Genomic DNA, 26,947 nt, shown 5'->3' with positions numbered 1-26,947 from the left:
CTGAGACCAAAGAGGAAGAGGAGAGGTTGTGTTGCAGTCCAGGGGCTATGACACAAAACGCTCAGACAGTTTGGCTTCTGTTACCACCTCCTTGGTCTCTCAGTCACTAATTTCTTGCATGATCCTTGATCATTCTGTTTTCACCCATTTTGACTCAATTTATACCAGGTCAGATCTAAAAATAGATACACATTCTTATTATTTGTGCTGTAGTAGTGCTGCAGAGCCAAACACTACATTTCACGTGGAATACAATGCCCATCCTCCAAAGTATTTATTAGTGGGTATATATAATAAGCAAATTTGAGAGTAAGCATAAATCAAAAAGAGTTGATCCTGATCAATGTGATGAAGCTCCCTTTTATTAGCTTGGAAAAGATCTTTGTGATCTTTGAATCCCAGAAAAGTGACACCATTGATACAGGCTAAAGATGCACACATATGGCACTAATAGTAAATAACTAATATTAAATATAAAACTATGATAATGCAAACTGTATAAAAATCTGAATTGTAGAATTATAGAATAATTTAGGTTAGAAGATCAGGATGTCATCTAGTCCAGCCCCCTCGCTCACAGCAGGCCAGCTCAAGTCAAACTGAATAGAAAAGGTCTCCAACGAGGCAGTCTTCCCAGAATAGGCCTTTTCAATTCTGTGGTTGCCAAAGAAAGTACAGTTCTGCATGGCCTCAGCGACTCCTGAGCCAAAGTTTCTGTGATATTCACTGTGATGTTCACGCCGACCTCTGGGTTTCCCAGCTTGGTAGAACTTAATTTCATTTGAGTCTTGCTCTTAAAATCATTGCTTGTGCTAGGGTAATTATCAACATGGAACCCCATAGGAAGATGCTGCAAAAGGCCAGTCAGATTAGTAGTATCAAGCTGCGTTAAAGAGCAGTCAGCCCAGCACACCATCATTACTCACAGCAGAGATTAAACAAACCTGCTTGGCCTCTTTCCCCTTTGCTTTGTACTGATGTTCACAGATAAACCTATGTGGGGAGAAGCTGGAAAGAACTGAATGTCCTGTGGGAGCTCTTATCAAGACCAGGGAGTGAACTGCGAATAACCACTCAGCAAGTCACCTTCTAAGTGTAAAAAGCAGCCTGTTGTTTTAAAGTATGTTAGTCATCAACAAATTGGCTGGAATGTTCTTCATTCCCTTAGTTCCCCCGCGCCAGTCTCCCTCTACTGGGATTAGCTAGCTGTTTTTCCTTACGCATTTTTATAGACAAGAACAACAATCTGTTGCCTGTTTTTAGAATCTAACTTGTGTCCTCTTGTTTGGAAGGCTAACATATGTTTGTTCTAACTTATCTTCATTCTTCCTCCTTTGAACTGTAAACTCTTGGGACAGGGATTTTTTCTTATCCAGTATTTGTCTGGCACCAGCACAACCATCTTCATCAGAGCTTCCCTCCATTCTTGGCACTCCAACAGTGACTCCAAGCTACACAGTATTTGCCTCTGTGATTCTTCACCACTGGAAGTAGACTCAATTCCTGGCAGCTACAATCTGATCAGAAAAGACCACCATCAAGGTCAACACAGGGTGTCTCAGGAGATGTGGGACAGAGTTCTCCCAACTGTGTCCATCTCTCTACATTCTCACTTGTGCACAAAGATACATTTCCCAATATAACACACAGTCACATTTTTTCCACATTTCTGTTATTTACAAACAGTAGTGCAAATGATCTACACAGGATTCATTGATTGAGGCCTCTCTTAAAATGTGGATTCAAAAATATAAACACCAATTTCTGGTGTACAAGCAAGCTGACCACAAACAGCAACACAGACCCTACCCCGCTGCACTGCCATTACTCCATTACTCCAGTATCAGTGATGCCAGTATCAGCTTTGCTATTCCCAATTCATTCTGGCTTCAACTCCACAGCAGTAACACTTTATACCCTTCCTTTTTCTTTACAATTCCCTTCCCTTCTGGCCATATTCCAGTTCAAGGAAGAAGAAATGAAAGATTCATTTTTTCTGTATTCTATCAGGATGACAGGATATCCTATATTATTAGCAATTACTATTATTAATCATCTGTAATTTTAGACGTACAGATGATTTGTTTAGCAAATACAAAACATGGAATTGGTTGGGACAGTAGGAGGTAGATACTTAGCAAACATCTCTGTTCATAGTTCTTATCATGGTTAATTCTTCAGAGTAGTTTCTTATCAACACTGCAATCACTGATTATTTTTTTTTTAAGTTTGGCAATTTGGTTATAGTGTTTGACTCCCAACTTAATCTCAGGATCAACTCCTCTTAGGAAAAATGCCACCACTGCCCTCTCCTGTCCTTTCCTTGTCTTCTGTTTTCATTCCTTCTTTTCCTAATTTTTCATTAACTCTGGACCTACAATCTTGTTATGGATGTGGCACAGAAGAATGCCTAGGAAATTTTTTGTGCCGCCTTCTTTGTTGTATTTAGAAGCTCTCAAGATGGAAACTGTCTCTTTTCTGCATTTGTACAGCACACAGCACATGAGGTCTTGCCAGGGCCACTGACTACCAACATAACAAGACAAGTTTTGGGAGCATCACTTCTCCCACTGCTCCTTGAAGATTTGGGTCTGTGCTGAATACTGATAAGTTTTGCTGAGAAATTTAACAAGTTATGAAATCTACAATAGACACTGATAGCATAAAAATCTGAAAAATCATAGGCTCAATATGCCATGAGATCAGAGGTCAATGAGCATGCAAGAATATAGGCAGCGATCATAAACACAGCTAAGCACACAAACAGCTAATTCTGATTCCTTGCATGAACAAAGTGCCTTAGCTATACAAAATCTGGGAATCACATATAAAACTAGGCACAGAGCTGTACACATGTACCACAGAGCATGTGCTATGCCTGCCCAGTGGCTGCTCTGGTGAAGGATAACCCTAAAAGTATAGAAGTCTTAGACTCAAAACTTCACTGAAGAGAGAAGTTGTTAGCTACAGACTATTTGGAATATTAATCAAACATAATATGACCAGAATCTAATTTTGTCCTGCATAAAAAGGAGAGACAGCATTTTAGTCTAGCCTTCTCCAAAATGGTTGAGAAATAGCAGATTCCACATTCCACTACTATGACAATGACTGATAAAACAAAAGATACGGATGTGAAGAATGTATCTAAAGATATGTTCCTTCTGCTTCTGAAAAGCTGGACAAAATCATGTAAATGTTACTTCATGCTAGGACCAACTGGAGGTCAAGACATTCTCTAAACATTACATACTTTAAGAAGTCGTTTCACCTGCAATGTACAAATGTAATTAAACAATAAGGTATTTCTGTTTCTTCCCAATTTCATAAGTAGGAGTTACTAAAGAGGAAAAAATGTCGAGATACCATTTGTGATTACATTAACATCAAAGCTAAATATGCAGGCAGACAGGAGAATGCAGCTAAATTCCCAGTTGTGTTTCTGGGAATGGAAAGGATTCAAAGCACTAGAGACAACATTTGGACATAAAGTCCAGACATCTGGGCACAGTATTTACCACTACCATACTGGTTCAGTTCCTGTCAGCGTTACTTATTGGCTAGAAATAGATGGGAGTAGCAGAGAAAAGGTCAGTCCAGTGCACTTGAAGGATACTACCTCTGCTTTCTCAGGTACCTGCATCCCAAGTCTTTCTTCATTTGGAGTAGCAGGCACTGGTAATATCATGTATCCAATTCCATATATAAACTACTACTATATTAACTACTAAGTGATACATTCCATATATCACTTAGTAGTTAATAATGACTCCAGCAGTAGCAGCCGTGAGGACACTGCTAGGTGATATATGGAAAGTGAAGGGAACAGAACAGTGATTTTGTATATAAATCTTTGTGACTTCTGTCCCTCTTATTTGACATTTGTATCTTGTAACATCTCTGTCACATCTCAGATCTTGCCCTCTGCGTATGGCAATTTAGCTGTTTGCATAATGAGATAAAAACCTATAGTTTGGGGAAAAAACCAACATTTTAAATACCGAATCAGCCAAGTTGATTCTTTGCCTGCTTAATTCTTGTAGTGAGACAGACAATGAAGTCACGAGTTCGCCATAAACACTATTAAGACATCAGAAGGTAGACAAACTCCTGTCCCATCGAGGGTCCATGTAACAAAATCAAATTCTCCTTCAGCTACTTCTCTGAAGTAGATTTATAGGTCCCAAGACTGAAAGATACAGAAAGGAATATTATGGTCCTCTAATTGGACCTGAATACAGAGGTTGTAATTCTTCTTAAGACTAAACTAACACATGCATTCTTGAAAGATATCTAAACTTATTGTAAATGTTCAAAACCTGGTGAAGCCACTGCAGTCCCTGATAAACAACTACAATGTTTAATTACCTTCACTGCTAGCAAGTTGCATATTATTTATTTCAAAGATACTTTTTTTTTTTTTTACTTTTGCTTCTGGCATGAAATCTTGTCATGTCTTTGTCTGCACAACTGAAATGCCCTAATTATTGCATGTTTTCCACTGCAAATATTGCAGGGTGGTCAAGTAATTTCTAAAATCCTTCCTCTGAGATGAATTTAGCTTCCAAAATTTGTTTACCAGCTACTGGGTTGTTTTTGTCTTTTCAATGCCCCTTCGGGATTTTTGCATCCTGCTTTGAGTAAGTGGACATCAGAACAAGACATTGTGTTTAAATAACAGCATTATTGACATGGAATAATTTTCATTTTTCTGGAGGTCTCATGGCTTTGTAAGCCATGAACAACTGTGTAACTTGAGGTGACAGCCTGGCTCTTCAGCTACTCCTGTTTCCTGATCCTGTGTGTTGAAATTATGTTGGTTTGGGCAGTTCAGTTTCTTTTTTTTTTTTTCCTTCTCGGACTTTTTTTTGTGTGCTATGAAAAGAAGCTCTTCATGAAAAGTTAGAGGAGAACAATCTCCCTTGGCTCCTCTCCAGTTCCTGGAGGTAAAAGCATGACAAGCAGTGTTATAAGCAAGCGCAAATAAAACTGACAAATAATCTTTGCCAGCTTTTTCCCAATTAGAGCCTATCAGTCTTTACAATGAAGCCCATTATTCATCCATAAACAAAGTCCAATTATACCTCACTAGGAAAAAGGAGGGGCAGGTGCTTCTATATTCATAATACGAGCACTAGTAAGATGGAAGGGCTTTGTTTTTAACTGTCTTAACTCTTTGTAAGCCGCAGCTGTGTTGCAATAATGATAACTCTGGATAACTGATCAGAGAATCACTGATGAACTTTGATGATCCCCATCACCCAGAAGCACAGTATGCCAAATCATTTCTAGTGCAGTATTTTCCACAGGAGTTTCTGGCACAATATACAGTCAATATCTGTGCAAAGAACAGCTGAAAACATAAATGGGTCAGTTAGAAGTTCTGTTGCGACCATCACCGCCAAGCTTTTCATCACATAGTTGACTCATCTCTTTACTTATTAAACACAATGTATCATAGTTGTCATATTTTATGTGAAATACTAATTTCAGTGAAGGTAGTTCCATTTTAAAATTATTTTTCATTAAGATACATAGTTACAAAAGTTTTTGTGACTATCTTCTTTTCTGTCATTGAACGTGATTCACCACTGTACTAGTACAGGCCATGATTCAATTGGTCTATGTTTTCTTATTACGAGTCTTATTTTAGAAACCTGGCTGTCCTTAATCCATTGGGATTAGATTTGATTACAAAACTAATACACTGGATAACTATAACCTGTCACATAAAACAACCATTCACCCTCATATGGTGGTGGTGTATTTTATTTCAGCTTATTGAAAAATTACGGTCCATTTTTTCTCACTTTGTGTTTTCTGTGTCATATTGTAAAAGGAAACATTACATTGCATGTGCTATTAAAACAAAATTCTATTTCTTTTTATTCAGAAAGAAAGTTACTTTACTACAAATGGAAAGTGTTCAGTGTTTCTAAGGTGCAAGGCCACAGGTTGATATTACATACATCAAAATCAAAATTTCCTGAATTACTATGGGACTAGAGCAGATTTGCGTGCTAGCCCTCTACATCTGGAACCACACATCTGGGAGACAAAATTAAAACCAGAAGTTAAGCAATTTGTAGCTTCCCAACTATGTAGCTAGAATTTCCAAAGTGACAGGATGTTGTGGTATCTCCGTGAAAGCTGTCCTCACCTTGCTGATGAATTACAGTTCCTGTAATTTTTGGCCACATGGAATCATGTGATCCCACAATGTCCAATAGTTTCACCACGAGAATCACAGTAGGATAACCGAACTTGGCTTCTGGTGACAACAAAAAAGCTTGCTAATCACTGGTTTAGAATGTGCATGTCAAAACATGTACTACATATGGCATTTGTGTGGCTCGGTTTCTCCTTTTTAAGAAACTAAATATAGATTTAAATGCACTGGGTACTTTACTGAGGCTCAGTAAAAGTGTCCTGGATCAAAAATGGCAAGGAAATTGCAGACATATAGCTGTTCCCACTGACATGATTTGATTTCTGTTCCTACCGGACTAGTAAAAGAAATAGTGAAAAGGAAGTGGTGAGATGCAGGCAGCTCATATGTTGCTCATAGCCTCATGGCAAGAGTTTACATACATTATCAGAGACTACAGGACTCAACATTATTTTTCTTCTTTTTTTAAATGGTAAAAACTAGAAGAGGAAAGGAAAGTGATAAATTGCGTATTTAATTATTTACTTACCTTAGCAAGGATCTAATAGTCTGTCTTACCTAGTACAGGATCTCACTGCTCAAGACAGTTTGTTATAAAAAATGGAGTTACTTAAGAACTGCTACTCTAACGAACACGTTACTACAACTCTCTAAGAAAGGTGTTACACTTGGTTACACGTCATCAGGGCTGTGGGCTCTGTGAAAGAATTGGAGCAACCTAGATTGCCTTTGTCCAGGAATCACAGGGAGGGATGTCTGTACTGAAAAGGGAATGGAACATCTCAAAAGTTTCATAATTTTGACAGTCTACTTAGGAGCTTGAGCACTTTCACAACAGGACTTTGAAATCTGGGCCACAGAGAGAGATACCAGGTCAGAGTTAATTACAGTATCCCAACTCTTAAAATTTTAAACTCCTTAGATTTCATATTTTTTCTATAAAAAATTCTGGTTTAGGAAGAAGCAATGTAATCTAGCAGATCGCTTGCGGAAGTTGGGAGAGATGTAGGTTTATGCCTGCTTCTGCCACTGAGCACAACTGAACAGGTCTCTTGCCTCTCTAACCCTGCTTCCTCTCCTACTATTTTGGTAATAAATCAGATGATTGTCTCTTACTCAGTTTTGAACAATGATGAACCTCCTGAAGACAGGTCCTGCCTGAATCAGCTGGGGACTCAGTGGCATTAGAGGACAAATTAGTACGTTTAGTACTATAGAGGTTTTGCTTTTCTTTATTGCTAGTAGCCCAGCAGAAGCAGCTCCCCACAGCAATAGGCAGCGTACAAGTCGAGTTTATCCAAAACAAACAACATTTTGTAATACAACATGCATAAGCTTTGCTTTCTCTTGCCTAATAAAGCAAGCTCAAACTTCATGAGGTTTCCCACTCTTGCCAAAACAAGGTGTTTATACTATGAATGTTTTCATTTTGTACAGAATAATGGCAAGACAGTTAGGAAAGTATTGGACTGAAGTGCCGTATTCCCCTTCACGACATGACGTGTACACTGTAGGGTGTCACAGAAGAGCCTGTGAATAATTCCTACAGACTTCCATATGAAAACAGAATTTACAAAGAATCTTCTTATCCCCCCAGCACTCCAGGCAAGAGTAAGGCATTATTCAGAGAGGAAGAATGCCCATAAAACCGTCAAAGGATATTGGGTTTAATCCTGCTTATGCTACAAACACTCAGTGAGACTTCGGAGAAATCAATTAAATCTAAATTTTATTCAGTTTGTTACGGACTTCTGTGACAGCCAGTATCTGTTTGATTTGTCCTTATTTTGTGTGTTATTTTCCTTTAAAAAATAAGTGACTGGGTCTGAAGAAATCCTGAGGAGGGAGTGAGAAATTGCTTCTTCCCTTGAGGAGCAATTGAGACTGGTCTGGGACAGAAGCTTCCAGACCAGAAGAAACAACATGACAGACAAATGGGAGCGAGACAGTCACAGCAAGGAGCTACAAGCCTGCGGCTCAATAGTGAGACTACTGAGAGATGATTGAGCAAGCACCCAGGGCTCAGAGGTGATGGGAAGGGACCAGAGGAGCCACTGCCCACGCAGTGGGCAGGGGAACTTGTTTGTAAGTTCTTTTTATTTCTCTTCTGTCTTAGCTAATTATTTGGAGTTTTCTTCATTTAAAAGGTTAAGTAATTTAATTTATATTCTAACACAACATGGCTTTTTTGGATTTCTTTTGTTCTAGCTAGTCTGGATCCTTTGGTAAAAAGTTTAAAAAAGTTGCCACAATTTACAGAGTAGCTCTAAGGATTCGTTACCGTTTCAGTGATGGTTGAATTCTGCAGATAGAAGAGCCTGACTTCTTTGTCCTCTGCCTCTTTCTGGCAGGAGTACAAACTCTGGATACTGTTCCTTATAAGAAATACTAGTTTGTGTCATGATCAGAGTCTTCAGTGTTGATTTCATTTCTCTGCAACTGTTGCATTATTGGTGCTGGTTTCAGTTACTAAGATGACATGAAAAAGTTGCAACAAATTTCTGACAGAACTGAGGCGAAGTTAGGATGACGGTCTGTGCAGGCTTTTAAAGCCTTCTGTCATCACTTATTTCCTTGCTCTTGAAGCTGACCAATAGACTTCCACTAAAAGGGCTTGGAGTACCCAGGTATTGCTGTCTTTTTCCCTCAGTGACATAAGGCACCATGTTGAAAGGCCTACCATAATTTTACACTCTAGCCACACAAAAAAATACAGCATTTGAAGACCAGTTCTTCAGGTAAAGTTAACAAGTATTTCTCCATGAATTTCAAGTAAATATGCATATTTAAGCTAGCTTTTATTCTACAAGTGGAATTCCAATTTAAGTGCCCATAGGAAGTAATATAACAATTTAGTCATTTTAGGTAAAAGAATATAGACTAGAAGGAAAACTTTTCCAAATGCATAAAATCAGACATGCTCACTAAAGTAATCTGCAGCATATAATGGTGAACCGCAAAACGGTGACACCAGTTTACATATGAAGATGTAACCTGAAGCATAAGATAGTCTGCAATAACAAAGAGAGCTGACATCATGCCTGTGTCAATATTCTTAGAGGTGTTGGTCCAGCAAAGAAGAGAAACAAATTGAAAGGAGGTGCTGACAGCAGAAAGCATCAAAATACAGTTATTCAGAGAAAAAGGACAATTTAACAATTTTTCATCACTGATGCCAATGCCAAAAATCATCACATACGAAATATTCAAAACAAAGAAAGGCTATCCAAGGATAGCACATTATATGGAAAGAGCTCTGTTAGGAGTAATGGTCAACCCCTGTTATTAGATACTTCATTTCACTGAATTGCTTCTTTTTCTTTCCCCAGCTAGAATATCACTCTAGCTACTAAAAACCTTCTTATCCTGATACTTCAATGTGAAACAAACATGATTTCACTATAAAATAAAAATCCCATTGTGATGAAAGAAACTTTTTACATTCACTTGCTCTAAATATTCAAAGAAAAACATTTTGTTTTCCTTAGAGTTCATGAAAAGAAAATCCAAACGGATTTCAACGTGGACAAAATAATTTCTAATTAGAAGTAACTCGATGGTATAGGATAGCATGTAAATGCTTACCACATGCTTAAATCTCACTGAAGTGAATTATATATAGCTGCATTCTTAAAATTAAGCATGTGATGTGCTGCTGTCATGTGCAGCTAAGTACACACTTTGGTACTTTCCTGAATCAGGGCCACAGTCTGTGGGATTTTCTTTCATTAACTGATTCATAAAAAGGCATGTACACATAACTGAACCTTCCCCGTTGACATATCTGTCAGCAGTTATGAAAACCAGTGTGTAACACTTTAGAACACCTGGACAAATAATCCTTCATAGTAAAATCCTTCAACTGTTTTCGCTTTATACACCACATATGATTGTTTATTTTCTTTGGCACTGCCCTGATTAAAGTGGAATCTTGCTATAAACTAGGAGAATCACAATTTACAGTGTTCATTTTTTACTGAGAACTTTTCTTGGTCCAGAACTGAACTACCTTCATTGTTAAGTTCTTCTGGAACACAGAATGCTTTGGTTTGTGTTGTGTTTTAAATCACCATGGGAAGCTATATGCCATGGGTACTATACGATGCAGGAATAAGCAAGACCTAAAGTTAAGGTACAAATCTGGACACATAGAACACTATGGTCATAATTAGTCACTGCAGCATTATTGCTTTGTCAAGATCCTGGTATAAATCAAGTGACAGATAGACTTAAAGAATTAATTTGGCTCCCTAATATCGTCTAATAAAAGACAGAAGTAGGAGTGAAGCTAGAAGCACGATGTGTCTCAGAAGTTTTATTAATTACTGAAGGATAGGAAAAAGCAGGCTGGAAACTTCCTGGGCTGCATCTCTCTTTCACCACTTCTGTAATAGCTTAGCTCCAGTCATCTATGAGTGTATGTGTGTGTTGTGTGAGCGAGTGTTTGTGTGTATCAGGCATGGAGAACAAGGCTAACTTGGGTGCCCCCAGAGCCAGTGCCTCGCCAAACCCAATAGAAGGGGACCTTACCAGTAGAGGCAACCAGGTGAGATGGCAGCAGTGGCCCAGCGCTGTCTGACCTGAAAATTATATGGAGTGAAAAGGGGAGAAGGAAAGATGAGAGTAGCAGTGTACCTCTGACGGCACTGAAGGGGACAGGATGAACAAGTAACCACTCTTACGCAAAGAACTGTCCTGTAAGAAAGATACCTGGGGTCTTTGGAGCTGGTAGAGACAGACACTTTTGAGTAGGCAAGAGAGAAGTTGTGCTGTGCTTCTATCATCCCTCTTTCCACTTTCTTTCCCACTTTCCCAACTACAGCCCAAGCACAGCAGATGCAAGCACACGTACAGCAGGGCGGGCTGCAGACTCCAGGCGCTGAGGGAAACCAGCGTCTGTGCAGGGGGATGGAACTAAATACTATGAGATGATTCAGCTCTCATTTGGCAACTGCTGTGTTAGATCATATGTTCAAGCTCCCTGATGTCTTTATGGGTTATTCCTTGTATAATTTTGGGAACACTTTTTCTTAACTAGTTCTACATTATTAGATATTTATAGGTCTATCACAACTTTCTTACAGTAGTTAATCCTTAGTTTCCAGTCTGTCCCTATTAAGATCTTTATCTTTGTTCATACTCATCTGACAGTAATTCCATGGTTAAGATACTTAACCTTATGTTAAGTGTCATACAAAATTAAATTAGAGTTTTATCTCCTCTCCTTTTACTGGTTTTGCTTTAATTCTATTTAATTCAATTTAAGAGAATTTATTGTTTCTTTACTTGGATTGCAAGTACCTGAATAGTTTCCTTGCACATCCTTCATCTGGAATATCAAACTTTTAACTACCTCCACTTCCTCCTTCATGTTTAATCTATTCACATGTGACTGCCTCCCACTTCTTCTGAAGTTACTATCCCAATTTTAATGAGAACAGGATCTGTATTTTAACCACACAAGCCATCCTTTATGTAGTGCCAGAGACATCATACAGATCATATTGGGGCTGTAATTTTTACTGCCATATTTTCCTCTTATGTAGAAATATCTATATCTATTTCTTTTTCAATTTTAAATTCCACTGTACCTTGTTCTGTCCTCACTGACTGAGGATAATCAAGCCCTGGATCTTAACAATATTCTTGATCTTGAATCACTGCTTATTCAGTGCAGATTCTCAAGTTACCACTTCTTACACACTTACAATAAGACGAGGCCATGTTTGCTTCGGTAACTGGTATAGATTTTGTACTATTGTATATATGTACATAATAGCCTTTTTCCTGCTTGCCTGAGCAAGTACATGAGGGATCTAAAGAACTGAATGGAAATTACTACTACACAAGCTGTTATGTATGCCTCAGAGAATGTTAGCTAAAAAATCATGGTAGCTGAATAGACACTGGACATCTCCCTGTCTGGGCCATGTGCCATGTCAGTTATTAAATCATGTATGTTGAACCATCATTCAGTTGTTTTCAGGAAAAATGATGTAAGGCACAAAAATGCCACGTGGCAATAAAGATTACGTTAATCCCTTAGTCTTTGGCGGGGGTGAGAGCTGCAAGTGATGTACTAATATACTATGTTGGAAAATCCTAGTTTTCAACATAAAAAGATTGCAAAATCCTAAATTTGGTACTGACTCAGATTTTGAGACAACTATAGCAGAGGAAGTCAGCATCCTTTAACAGATTAATGGATGCTGTGCTTTGTGGCATACTGGATTGACGTATTTTCTGTTGGTGCTTACACAGTAATTTAGGCTATCTTCTTCACACAGCTCTCAGTGGTACCCTGAGGATGAACTGTTTACTACTGTCATTCTGTGTGCACAATACAAGCCCTAGACAATATGGTCAAAGTTAAAACCTAAATTTCTTCAGTTTTACAAAGGAATTTTCTCACGAAGAGCTTGAATGCTTGGTTATCTGACTCTTTCTACGTGTGATAATGATACACTGAACTAACAGTGGAATAAATTCTTAACTGAGGCAGATGGACTGTTAAGCTACTTAATGTTTCTAAATAAATAAAGCCATAGAAATTGCAAAGGACCTCTGGAGGTTATGTTGCCCAATCTCCTGCTCAAAGCGGGACTATCATCAGTGCTAGATCAGGTTGGCTGTGGTTTTGTCCGAGTCTTGAAAACCTCCAAGGGTGGAAATATCACAATATAAGTAATCTGTTCCTGAGTACTGTCTTGGTGAAAAAGGTTTTCCCATGTCCAGTTTGAACATCCGAAGCTACAATTTGTGATCATTTCCCCTTCCTATATTGTCTACCACTATAGAAGAGTTTGGCTCTGTCTTCTTCACAATTCCCTTTCAAATAGTTTTAAGCTGCTATGAGATCCCCCTCCCTACCCTCCTGTTAGTCAGGGTCAGGTTTATAGATAGTGAATAGCTTTGCAGGCAAGCACAGGGATGCCATCTTAGTGTCTTTTCTGACCTTTGTACAAACAATCAGTATAATTCAAAATCTGAACACAATGATGAAATAAAACATGTGTTTTGTGGGATTAACATGTGAGCAGCGTGACATATTGCCCCTAGGTACACATGTGGTCTGCATTGTAAAGCATGGTCAGCAGTTACAATATAATCAGGCCTAACTTGGGCTTAGAGTAACAGAAGGACACTTCATTTGTTAAAATTATCTGTGGGAAATTTCAACTTTGACAACACAGCATTTTCCAATCATGTCTAGCCTCTGACCTAGGGAGACAGTGTACCCTTGTCCCATTATACATTCAGCCCATGGTCTTGCAGTCAGACACAAAAATGGTAGGTTGAGTCTGAGGTTGTCAGTGATAGGCGCATCTCAGTTTCAACATGTTCTACCTCTAACAGCTTGAAATACAATGTCCTGAACAAGTTAGGAAACCTTGAGCAGAAGCTAGACCCACTATGATTTCAAAGTCCAGCAAAAGTAGTTCCCAACACATACGGAAGATCCCCAGTCAGATATAATGATCCTGTAAAAGTGGTATGAAAAAGGACCAACTCTTATTGTGCAAATTAAAGTTAGTGAATGAAACTACACTAAGGGGCTGTTATTTCTTTCTGTCTGTCAATCTGAATTATTTGGTAAACTGGACAGAGCCTGAGAAATTAGGAAGGCCATGAAAGTATTTCCATTTTGCAGTTAAACTTAATGAAAAGCATTTCTGCATTCTTCATAAAAAGCGCATGCACAGTTCTTGCAGGCAGGTTACTAAAAATCCCCCAACACCACACTTGCTTGATTTCCTGCTCACGCCTTTTACTCACCAAAGTTTCACACAGAATGCTGACAAAGAACTATCAAAGACCACAGAAAAGGAAAAGATAAATCTTAACATCTGTAGCCCATTCACACAGTATAGAAAGAACATCCCTTTTAGCTGCACAAGGGGGCCATGTTAGATGGTATCAGACACAGTCATTCTGTTTTATGTGCACAGTTTAATAATGAAACTAACTCAAAGTTTACATTATGCTTACAAGAAAAAGCTATTGTGTTATTAGCTCATCTGATGTACTTAAGTCCTGTTATGATTTTTTTCAGGTGCTTTTTTAAAGACTGAACACTGTGAATACACTATGTAATCAGGCACTATAAAATACTATTGGGTTAAAAATTGTATAAAGAACTTCTTCACCAGATGCCACAGTTGCTTGAAAATTGTTCAGTTTTCAAAAAAAAAGTATCATTTTTCCTGGAGAACAAAGTGCAGTAATCTCCTCCTCTAGCTTTTTATGCAATCCATATACACCTTTTAATTTTATAAAGTTCTTTTTCCAGTATAGCAAGCATTAGAGTAGCACTGTTAGAACAGCCAGGGCTGGGTTCTGGCCATAGATCCTACCTTCATCTTGCACATTGGTATGAAGATAGCATTAAAAATTCTGTGTCCTCAAATCTGCAAATAATTTTGTAACGTGAGAAGCAAAATCAGAGTAGAACTTCCAAAGAAATGACTTCATGAGAATTCAGCTGCATCCTTCCATGTCTTCACAAGCATCTTATCATGGAATTCATTACATTCCAGGTTTTTACACCACAAGTGACCTGAGCTGATATTTAGAATATTTGAATCTTTATTCAGCAGCAGCACTATTAAATGTTGCAGCATCAAAAAAATAAGGCAGTATCTGCATAGAAATAAGAAGTCTACTGTAATTTCAAATGTACAGACAAAGTGGCTCTTAATGGTAGATATCAGTTTCTCCACAGAAGTACTTCATGGCTTGCTTTCTGGTTAGAAACTTCTTGAATCCCTTATTCTTTTATTCAAGATGGAAGCAAAAATCAAAACCTTCTTGATTAACTGCAAAATAAGCACTGGATAAAATTAAAACAACTACTGTTCATTCTTTTCTCTTTTCTCAAACACCTTTAAAAGCGTGCTTGATCCCTTTCCACAAAAGGGAATGTTGAGACTGTCTGACAGGTGCTTTAACCTGTTACTCCTTATTACCTGTCTGCTTTGTCTGAGAGAGCCACCTACACACATCCTCCCTGCCAGCAGGTGCATTAAAAAGGTGTGTCTCTGAGCCCCAGCCATTGCTGTAATTCAGTACAAGCTTTATAGATGCAAATGCCATCAGAGCAATGAAACAGCCAGTGCTGTCAGCACACCAATTAATCTGTCAGGATGCTGATGTCTACCGCTTTCTACATAATCATTAACTCTTTAGTTTCTTCCTTGCATAAAATCTAAATTTTACTGTGGACGGTAAAAACACTACAGGAAACTTTACAAGCCCAGATGAAATAATTTTAATTTCAAGTGACATTGCTTTCCCCTGACTACAGTCTATTGTTACCTGGTTCACATTTCATTTCTAATATAGTATTGCATTTCCCCTGCAGTTTAACAGACAAGGATTCTTTAGACTCCTCCATACCAAACTGCTTTCTGGTTTCGATTAGGGGAATAACAAACCAGGAGAAAACGAACAGATCTATATAAGGGGAGAGCATAAACTTAATATACATTTACCATACTACCATCATAAATGAAGGTTACAGTCTTGGATCATGATCCATTTTATTAGGTGCTCAACAAACAGAAAAAAAGGGGGTTTGTCTCAAAAGAGTTTATGACATAAAACAGAGCGTCCAGCACATGGTCTCTGTATGGCCCACACGGACAATTTATCTTTGGGAGAAGCTGTGGGTGGGAATTTCTCTGGCAGTGGCAGCTGCTTCCTAGCCACATAAGTTTCTAGGTGCTTTCAGTCCTCAGCTGGAGATTAGTGCACTCACTGAAAGCACAGGTGTAGTGCAGTTGCTCTGTAAACACACGCACAGTATATTCAGCACTTCAGACATACCACCTACTTAGTAAGTCTCCTGACCACAGGGAATGTTGTATGATAGAAAAGCCATGGGACAGAGCCTGGCTCTGCCATCAGTTTAAGTACAAAGATCCTTAACCAGAAATCCCTGTGCTTTACCTCCCCGGTGAGCTAAAGTAAGAGCAATGGCTTGAAGTATGTAAGGGAACATAGTGAGGACAATGAAAGCAAAGGTGCAACCATGTCTTCTACAGTTGCTAAGAAGTCTGAAAAAGAAACACTCATTTTTGCTTTACATAAGAAAACCTCTAAATCTCAAAGTTGGCTTTTTTGTTGTTTTTGTTTTTTAATTTTTTTCTAAATATTTGGACCAAAATGTCTATTTAGAGATGAAATCTTAGTTTTGCAATTTTAAGTGATGCATACACAGCCAAAATGTGGGAGGAGGCGGCTATGTAAGGGGAATAAAAGAACAGGAAGAGTGAACAAGAGCATCCCATGCAACTGCATAATTATCATGACATGAGGAAACGGAAAGGGCTAGCAGTTCAGTCTTCTTGGAGAAGTGAAACGGTGCAAGTTCCATTGAAAGTAACGTCTGGTAAAACACTCTGCTTGCTATCAAGTAAAGGAACTTGCACTTGTATTTTATACATCCCAGCTGAGAAGTGGAATGAACAGATTGTACAGTACAGAGGAAGATAAACACACAAAAGCAAACACTCCTCTCAACTCTCTCGCTCTCTGTCAACTAAAAGGTTCCATGAAATGCTTCAGTCAGCATGTCTTAAAGGTAAATACACATTTTAAGCTAAAGTCTGATCCAACAAGATTTATACTAGTAAGTATTCGTTATTACACTTCTGTAACAGATCAGGAGAATGCCTTTCATTCTGGAAATATTTTACATCAAAAGGTGAAAGCACCAAGTAGATCCTCAGCTAGAGTAAGAAAACATTGCTTCGGTAAAGTGAATAGAGCTCTGTCCCTTGACTGGTGGAAAATCTGGCCACAGCAAAGCTACAAATGAATAATAAGAAGATTATTTTTCTATACAAGCTATGAGAGGACTGAGACCATTATCTTTTTCTAATAGATATAAACAATATTTAAAGATCCATTTGCAAAATGAAACACACAAACTGATGAGCTACTCCGTGGACGTGGAAAAGACTTTATGATCTCTGACCTTCACTTTCACTGCTTTCACTTCATGAAGGACTGCTGCTACGTTTATATGTGTGTGTGTGTATATATATATAAAACTTTCTATTTGTGTAAGTCAGTCAAATGCTAAGGAAAACTACAAAGGCTTAGCTCCAGTGCATGAAAGCAATTTATCATCAAAAGAACTGGATGAAGAATACAGACTTCCCTATTATTGTAATTCTGTACTGTAAATTTTTCTGAAATATTTCAAGAATATAACTTTTTGGCTTCTATACTGCTGGAAACTAAAGATGTGAAAGATAATTGTGCATCTTGTGTATGTTTATGTGAAGGGGTCAGTGCAGAAAAAGGAACTCTGATAATCCTGGGGTTCTAGCCAGACTCATCAGTCCCATAAAGTGACTTTTCTCTAATTGTTTCACAGGAAAACTGCTGCAAAATATTTTCAAGACAAAAGGCTCTATTTTTGTCTTTATCCAGGTCCAAATAGTATGTTACACCAGTGTAGGCTTTTAACTTTTAGTGAGAAATATTCCACATATTTCATAAATATAAGTGACAAAGCACTGTATCTATTACAGGATCAGGCTCTAAGAGCTAGAAAAATTATGCTGCTACTACCCAGCCTTGCCCTTTGTGCATTTTGTTTAAAGATTGTTTTCCAAGTATTTTGGGCCATTACTATAATGAGTGAGAAATTCATTAGAGAGTAAATTCTTATGTGCAGTTGCTGAATTTAGGGTTTAGCCGTAACTAATTGTAATCAGCTGAACAAGACAAAAACAGTATATGATGCAAAACAGAGCCTGGCAATGAGGTAACAGACAATAGAGTCAAACAAGTATAAAAACAGTGTGAAACTGAAAACCTCCTGCCAGACAATATGAGTTAAAAAAGGGTTAAACAGCAAAGGAAATGCTGGTAAGACTCACACCAAACCTGAGGGTGGGGAAAAACTGCTCAGATTTTTGCTGCGAATTTTACTTCAAAGCGTTACTTACAAATCTCCTGTCAAGGGCTGTTAAAAGCATTCTTAGAAAGCACCAAATGCAACAGCTAAAAAGTAAAGGACTAACAATACAATTGGGATTTAAGATTTGCTTTCACCTGAATTACTTGCCCTCAAGTGAAATTCTGAAGAAACCCACTATTTTCTGTGCCGTGTGCTATGTAAAACATGATCCCCTGCTTGCAAAAGTAGCCGGTTCTGTACATGGAGAGAAATATCTCCAGAGGTTCTGCCATTGGCCTGTGCCAGTTCTATCCATGTGCCAACTGGCTGAGTTTCTTGTGCCTCCTTCAAACTCTTCCCTACAACATGTGCGCTGCCCTCCAACTTCATGTGAGTGGCTACATCTTTCCTTTTAAGAAATGTCATTGTTCAGATTTTTGTTTAAGCGCTGGCTTGTCAAAAAAGCACAGATTAGAAGTACGCAGTCTGTCATAAAATCATTCCCATGGTAACATAGGGTTTCATCTTAGAGTTATGATGCCCTTCAAACCAACCTCTTCTTCCCTGTTTCTGTTACTGGTATTGATTCAGGATGTGTTTTTACTCTTACCACTTCCTCCATCCTGTTATGTATGGTCCAACTGGTCCTCTCCTGCTGATTGTTCACATGATCTTTACAAAAAGGTTTGCTGGTGGTAGAAGACCTTTCAGCATTCTCTCTGGTCACACATATGTGGCCTTTCTGTCTGCTACTATTTAGCAGAGTGCCCCACATGAGTAACATATTTGGTTCTCTGACAATCAGCCTTTTAGTCCTAGTGCCTCCCGCCACTCCCAGTGCTCCTATATTGTGAGAAAGGGATTCCTTCATGACTGCTCTACTTTCATCATTAATCTCTTGGCTGTTGACTCAGCCTTATATTTATCTTATTGAACATGGAGATCTGTTTCTAAAGCCAGGCTTTCCCTCTAGCTGTTTTCCTCTCTTAAAAACTCCCTTCCTCTTCTCAAATGCTGGCAAGAACTCCCATTCTCTCAGATCTCATGCTGAGAATTTTCTAATGTTGCACTGCAACCAAACTTATTGTTTGCACAGGCAAAGGCAATAGATGTGTATGTCAACAACCATAAACTTCAGGTGATAATATCTTTTTATTTTCACAGGTTTCTTATCAACACACAGTATTTATCTACTGACCTCCGAACTGCTTTATTGTAAACCCCAGCAGTCATTCACATTTCTTCAGTCTGGTTTATGTTTGTTGTGGTGCTGGGATTGCATTGCAGCTAGCTCTATAATTTAGCTTGAATCACACTGGTCATTGATTAAAGAACATAGCTGCAAACGAAGGAGTCATACCACCAGCACCTTGGATTTGGTAAAACTATTTTGCAGATAGTTGCTTCTTCATGCGAAATTCCTGGATTCTAGGTCATTATGCCTGCTGCTGCTTTATTTTAGGTGAGACTGTTGTGGCACTGGGATATAATATGATGATTTTCCACACATCTTTTTTTCATTGCTGCTGATGAAATAGACATTAATATTTCCACCTTCTGGGCTATTTTCTATGGCACACATGCTAGACCAAAATGGATGCAATAGGATGAAGCCTTTAAAAGGTCCTGTACTTCAGAAAGAGTGGAACATATAGGACACCAAAATGTAATTATGTTTACAATAGGAGTCCAAATCCCAACTGCAGCAAGATTCACTAAGACCAAATCTTACACATGAAGGTGAAATATCCGTAACTAATTGTCTAAGGATTTGGCTGCAATTGTACACTAAGATAAACAACAGAACAGGATTCTGAACATTTTGAAGTTTGGGAAACAGTGAAGCTGGATTTTGGGTGTATAACTAAATTGAATGTCACTATCGGGGAACAGCTGCAGAAGGCTGGAAATTGGTATGTATGTGGCTGAAAACTCCTTAATTACAGTGTAAGCTGCCTTTCATCATCTGAATCACAGTAGCATAAGTGTGAACATTCTTACTCAGCCCAAAGGAAAACACATTTGTTGAAGCCATCGTGGCATCAGTTGGGGACCACAGGTGTTCTTTCTCTAGTTCAGTTAAGTATGGTTTATTCTTTGCCTGAAAGTAAGACCTTCCACTTCCATACCAGTGCATTTAACCAGTCCTTAATCGATGCCATGTCCTTTGCTCAGCATTAAGGAAGCCTCCATTGTGGCCTTCTCCAATGAGAAAGGGAACAGCCCTAATCATTAAAATTAAACCAACTCTGATCACAATTAAATTTAAATACAAGATGTCTTGTAGCACAATCACAAGCATCAATTTATCCTTATTTGAACCAATACTAGGTAAGCAATTAGAGCATTTTGGGGTGGTGGTGTGAGGAAGAGGAAAAACAAATACAAAACTGAAAAGCCAGAATTGAAGAGGCTTTTTCCAACAGTAATTTATAGGTACAAACTCTAATTAACGACAGTCATAGAAAGCCTCAAGGAAAGGCTAAGGCGAATAAAACAGGTCACAACAGAATGAGAAAAAAATTCATAGAATGCAGTGTGTCTGGTCTGACTTTTGATTACATTTGCTGTTCTTGCCGTTTGCATCAGCTTATTTTTAATTGCTGGTTGCTGTGTTACCGTGGCTTCAATGTGATTTCCCACAAACCAGCATTTCACCTAAAAGGGTTTTTAGCCAGGCAAAGCAAAAGGTATTCTATTATAGAAGACAGGAAAGGAACTATCCAATTTTAAGGAAATGTTCTTTCAGTAATTAAAGACAAATTAAGTATAATTTGTGTGTATGTAAATGACATGTATAATTACATAAATCTAAACTGTATGAACCACATGTATAATAAGAAAACCATAGCAGAGATCAGGGCTTTAGAGTGTTGGGAACTGTGTGTGTATAGATATCTGTAGATATGCATATATACAGATATGCATATAAACATATACCATACATATTTAAGCACGTATCTGATGACACTTCAGAAACCTATGCTATTTTTTATCCTTCTATATTGTCTTAAATGCTGCTTCAAGTTACAACACTGCAGAGCAGATCATATTGAAATAGAAGTAACTGAGAACAGAATATTGCTCTGAATCTCTGTTGTTTGTGATGGCTTTTAATTACATCCTAAAGACAGTAAAGCAAAAAATTACACATTGCATCAGTATGTCTACTTATATCCTCTCCACTAATAATGGTGAATTTTCAGGATTGACAGGAATTATTGCAGCAATTGTCAAAAAAGTAAAAAATGATACTCATTTTGCAAGCAATTTGCAGGCAGGAAATCAATTTCGTTCTGCTTGTAGTTTTGATCTATCTACCTTTTGATTTCTAAAATCCACCCCCTCACCCTTCCAAGTTTTACATCACATTTCATATTGTCAGCCCCCCAAGAATTACAGAGGAAGACAACATTATTCTGCAGGTGCTTATTCACACCTCTGTCTACTTCTCAATCTCCAAATCAATCCTCTTTTCACATTTTCCCAGCATATCAGTTCTGCTGTATCCCATCACATGCACCTCTTCGTCTGCTTGGTTCCATTATTCCTCTCCACCGCAGGTGTTGCAATCAAGATGAACACAAAAAGTGATCCCAGAAAATCTCAGAAGTAGGGAAGGGGAAAAGTGAAATTGCCCTAGATTCTGTTTTCCCTTTGTCTTTTTGTGAGAAATTTCCCTAATGGATCGAAAAGCTCTCAGTCTGCCTAGTCCTCCCAATAAGCTGAGAGTTTACCCCCAGGTATGTCTGATAGACTCCATAGGGCACAAACTTCTCATATGACAAGTTCTGACTGGGTCCAGTCAAATCCTGCCACTCACAAAACAAGAAAGTAAATCATGAACATTTACAGCAGTGCTGTCATTCCCTGTAGTAGAACTCTGTGGATCATAAATTGCATTGCTGGAATCTCAAACTACCATTTATATTCCAGATATTGAACATACAGAGCAACTTCAGAAATGTCAATATCACAGTTTCTATCAGTGTAAATAAGTAATGCTTACAAGAATAAAAATTAAATAAACCATGTTAAAAATAATTTGCAACACATTCTGTGCTGACTGACAAAAAAACCCAAAAAAATTCACTAAGGAATGCAACCAGATGAAGAATGAAGGCATACTACACATATGACTTGAAGCTGATTGAAACAAATCAGTCAAATGAATACTTGCCAGTAGTATTCACCCAGCTCTTGCATGATTTTGTCGTTAGTCTGGCAATATTCAATGTTTTTCTAAACACAATGCCCCAGAAATGTCCAGCCGGTTCTTGGACATAAACTACTTTTACAATTCAGATTCAAACACGGAAACAATCCTGCACAAGATCTGTTCAATATGTGATATACACAGCAGGAGCACACTTGCTTCTGCCAAGATGATGCATATTTTGCCTATCTTCAGCCATTCTCACAAACCATATTAAACTCCTTTGTAAGACACATGGCTAGTGAGCAACAGATTGGCCTCTTCTGTAACATAAATATAGAAACTAACAGAAACCCTCATTTTAAAAACCTAGTCTTCATGAATGAAGGGTAATACTTTAAGGAAATCTTAAAACTCCAGTTGCAGAAGGTAAAGAACAAAAATCCATTATTGCTATCATTAAAATATTTTAAGGTTTTGAATCCAATCAAAATATGATGAGCTGGTCCCCTCCAATTGGAGAAGGGGCTAGCTCACTATATTTAATCCCTACACTTGGCTATACTGCTCATGGTGCAAGAACAAGTCTTGACACACGTCTCTCAGCTCCCCCGGCTGTTTTGCTCTCCATGCTACCAGCAGGTCCAGGCATGGGTTGTTTTTTTGTGTACAAAGGGTGGTATTGATGGAAACAAACAGTTGAGGCTTGTGGGACAAGTTCTTCAGGTGGCTTATGGGAAGGTGCTTGGGATTTTCCCTGTTCCTCTTCCTCCTCATTGTTAGAGTTGACTCCCTCTGTCCTCAGCAGAATTTACGTTAGATTCAATCCACACCATAAATGCTAATACTATGCCTACGGGAATTCGGAGGTGGCTTGTGAGACTTACTATTAGATCTGTATCAAAACACGGATGATTTAGCAATTTAAAGTCAGATGCTCACTAAATAGGGTTTTCTCTTTCACTTTGCCAGGATTTCTCTCATTGTATTTCTTTTAGCTGTAATTTCCTCAGATATAATTCATCCTCTCCTTAATGAAACTTTTTGCATTATTTGCACGTTTTAATTGCTTTGCAATAAATTCCAACTTGAAGTTGTATTAATTTACATTCACATGATTCAAAGACAGAAAGGGCTATCCCTATTCTAGTCTGACTCCTTATGTATCATGGGTCATTCGATATTACAATAGTAAACATTTTAATGAGACCAGGAATGTTGTTTGGTTATGCTGAGTCTTTCAGAAGGGTAGCCAGTATTCCTCAGAATGCAAGAATCTTCCCCTGTGTTTGGTAGTTTGTTCCAATGGTTTCGATAGTCACTGCTAAAAATATATGCCTTTCTTATACCTGAATATCTGTTTTCATCTTTATCTCAGTTCTTTTTAAGCTTTACTTTGCATCTTAATTATTCTACTACTTACTCTTTCCCCCCCCCCCAAATTATATGTGGTAAACCATTCACTCCTTGGTCTTTATTTTTTTTTTGATTCAAGAATAATTTCTGTAGCAGTTTTCTAAAAACTTCTTACAAGTTCAACAACTTTTCAAAATGTGGATACTAAACTAATGGTGTATTCCATTCCCATAGACATTTTGTTTGTACCATGTTTGGAATCTAGGGGTATAATATACTACAAAGCAACTGAGCTATGTGCACGCCCACCAGCCAGTTTTTGAATATCAGCCTTTGTGCTGAATATCACAAGTAGCATGGAGTAGTAGGATAATCCATATGTCATCACACCTGTTCCAGTTGATTATACACCATATGCAGTTTGCCTGAATGCCCACCATGGCTGTAGTTACACCTCTGGTATAAAATGCTGCCCATACTTAAACACAGACAAGTTCAGAAAGCAGGGGGAACAGAAATTTTACTGGTGTGACCAAGGAAAAGTCTGTAAATGCTTAAAGTGTGTGGAGGAATATCTGAAGGACACACAGAGATCATCTATATGACCCCATAAATTAGGTGACATTTGGTATGTCAGTAGAAGCATTTTTTAAAAATATAGCCCTTAGAGAATACATAGACTTAAACATGTCATACATATTTTGTAACTGGTACATAATCATATAAGGTCTTCCATATCACCCGAATCAAACTAATTTTCAGTTATTAAATGATTCTTAATCATACAAATACAGTTATTTAGTGATAATGTTTATTAACTGGGAGTTACTTTGCAGTTTGGTATGACATCGTATATTCCAGTCCTAAGAGACAATAGACCATGCCTTTTTTCTTTTCTTTTTTTAATGTGGATAGGAGATGTCTAAGGTCAGGTCCTCTAAGGAGAGTTTGGCCTTTAATGTTTTTCGTTTCAGACTCTGATTCCAATTATAGTTGCAGTTCCACCCAACTTGAGTATTTTTTTGTAAAACGAAGTTATGGGCTAAATTATTTTCTGGTTTGAATCAGTGGACATGTATCGGGATAAATTTGTCTCAGTGAAATAATGATGGCAAAGAAGCTGAGCTACATGATTTACTACGCTAAATACAAAAGCTGGATCTAACTGTTTCTCTCAATACTTTTTCTAGAAATGTGAAACTAATCCTTTTTTTTTTTTAGAAATGTGAAAGTAAGGAAACAAACAAGAGGACCTGTCTGGCAGAAGAAACAAAGCTCTATCAGAGATGTCACATGCTGAATGCTAGGTGATTTTCATATTCTTCATATCTGTTTTTTCTCTTTGAAATACATGTAGAGTATTGTTGTCTCTACCTTGATCCACAGCAGATTATGTTAAATTATCCATATTTCTAATTAGCAATATAAATAATTAAGCAACAGTACATGACAAGAAAATTATATTTTGAGCTACTGTTGACGTGCCTTTGGTAGTGTTGGCAGAAGCATATTATTGTGAAATGGAATTTAAAGTTGAAAAAAAACAGTGAGAAGAACTGCAGAGAGTATAGTGTGTTCAATGCCAGGTAATACTGCCATGAGTGCGAATTTCCTGACAGCCAGTCATAAAGTCTCTGCTCACATCAAGCAGGAGCTTGCTGCTGTGTAATACTAGAACCTGCTGAGCCCGCAACTGCACTGCATGCAAACTGCATTCATATAATAGGAATGAGCCGTCAGGGACAAATCCTGTGCATACTCAGCCCCTTCTGTAGGAAGCAAGACATGATCAATCATGTGACTATCACAGTTCTACTGAAAGCAAGTGGGTATTAAAATCCCACAGGTGACAGAGAACTATTCATCATGATTTTGCAGTTGTAAAGTTTCAAAGAAGGAAGGTGTTTGGAGAATTTAGGAATTATTCTAGCTCACTAGCAGTGAGTACAGGCAGGTAAGAGCCATAGAATGCTATTAAAGTCTTAAGAAGGAAGCAATGTTTGCATGATGACTGATGATCATTAGGACCAGAAGGGCTGTCTGTGACACTTAGTCCAATTCCTGGATGCTGGAGGCAACCATGCCATGTAACCCTGCTCATGTACTTACCAAACTCCATCTTAAAAGCCCTCTGCTTTCCCTATTTTTATACGGAGTAGTTTCTATTTTCATCTTCAGCAAGGTGACACTAGAGAGGTTGTAAGCATATATACACGTGCGCGCACACACACACACATATATATCTATTTCTCCTTTGTTTCCTGCTCAGACCCATAGAATGAATTCCTGTTTAGAGTGTGATTACAGCCTAAACTGAATGAAGACTAATGGATATGGAGCAGATGAGAGAGAGACTTTTTAAGCAAATACTGTATCAGTTTCTCATCACAATGTTGCAGTTATACTATATCCAAGGATAACTGGATATACTGGCTGCACTGGGGGTCACTATGAAGCCTGTCCTCGGGCATTACCACACAGACATAGTGTTTGCCCCAGAGAGCTCAAAATCTAGAAGAGTGCAAGAAATCTGAGAGAGACGCAGAGCAAGTGTTTGTTTCAGAAAGTTCTGTTATGTTTTAAGCCACAAGGCCACATTGTAAATAAACTGTGAGGACAAGCCAAGGCCATCATTACATGAGTAAAAGTGTATAGAATTGGGTATCTCTACTCATGACCTTACATAGCACCACCACCCTCTCTCCCTCCCCACCCCGCCCCCCCAAAAAAAAGAAAAAAAGAAAAGCAGCCTTTTAACAAACAAGAGAGCAAGCACTGCAGCTACTAGTCAGCAGGGCCGTGGACAATTATTCACTGTATGGTAGTCCTGCTTTTAATCAACAGAAGTCTTATGAATGCTGGCTACGATGTTATTCCACTCCCCAAACTGTCACGTATGTTGATCCTCTAACTGTGGTCAGCAAATGGTACAACACTTTCCTGCCTCCTAGGACCATGAGGGATGATTCAGCAAAGAAGGGTGTTTGCAAGATGCTACATTGCATTTTGTGCTTTCCTCTGCTATGGAAATGTTTCTCTGAGGCTTTCAAAAGAGCAGGAAAAGCTTAGTTAATCTATTCTCTGCATTGGTCTGAAAAGCAGCCCAGAGAGGTTAGTCAAGGGACTGCCACAAATACGCAGAATGCTCTGTGTCAGGGTTCCACTGAGGAAAAGCAGCCTCCTGGTGATCTGTACACCAGCTATGCCCCGAGCCCATGGCAAACAGCATTGACATGACTATTGAAAGACAGTGACATGATTTATGTCATTCAGTATTGTCATATGGCGCATTTACATGGCATATACAGTATCACATCATGCTATCAAACTGTTTCAGTAGTTTTTGGTGAAAAAG

The sequence above is a fragment of the Rissa tridactyla genome, chromosome 12 (assembly GCF_028500815.1).
Source record: "Rissa tridactyla isolate bRisTri1 chromosome 12, bRisTri1.patW.cur.20221130, whole genome shotgun sequence".
NCBI classification, from domain to species: domain Eukaryota; kingdom Metazoa; phylum Chordata; class Aves; order Charadriiformes; family Laridae; genus Rissa; species Rissa tridactyla.
This window is presented reverse-complemented; position numbering follows the sequence as displayed.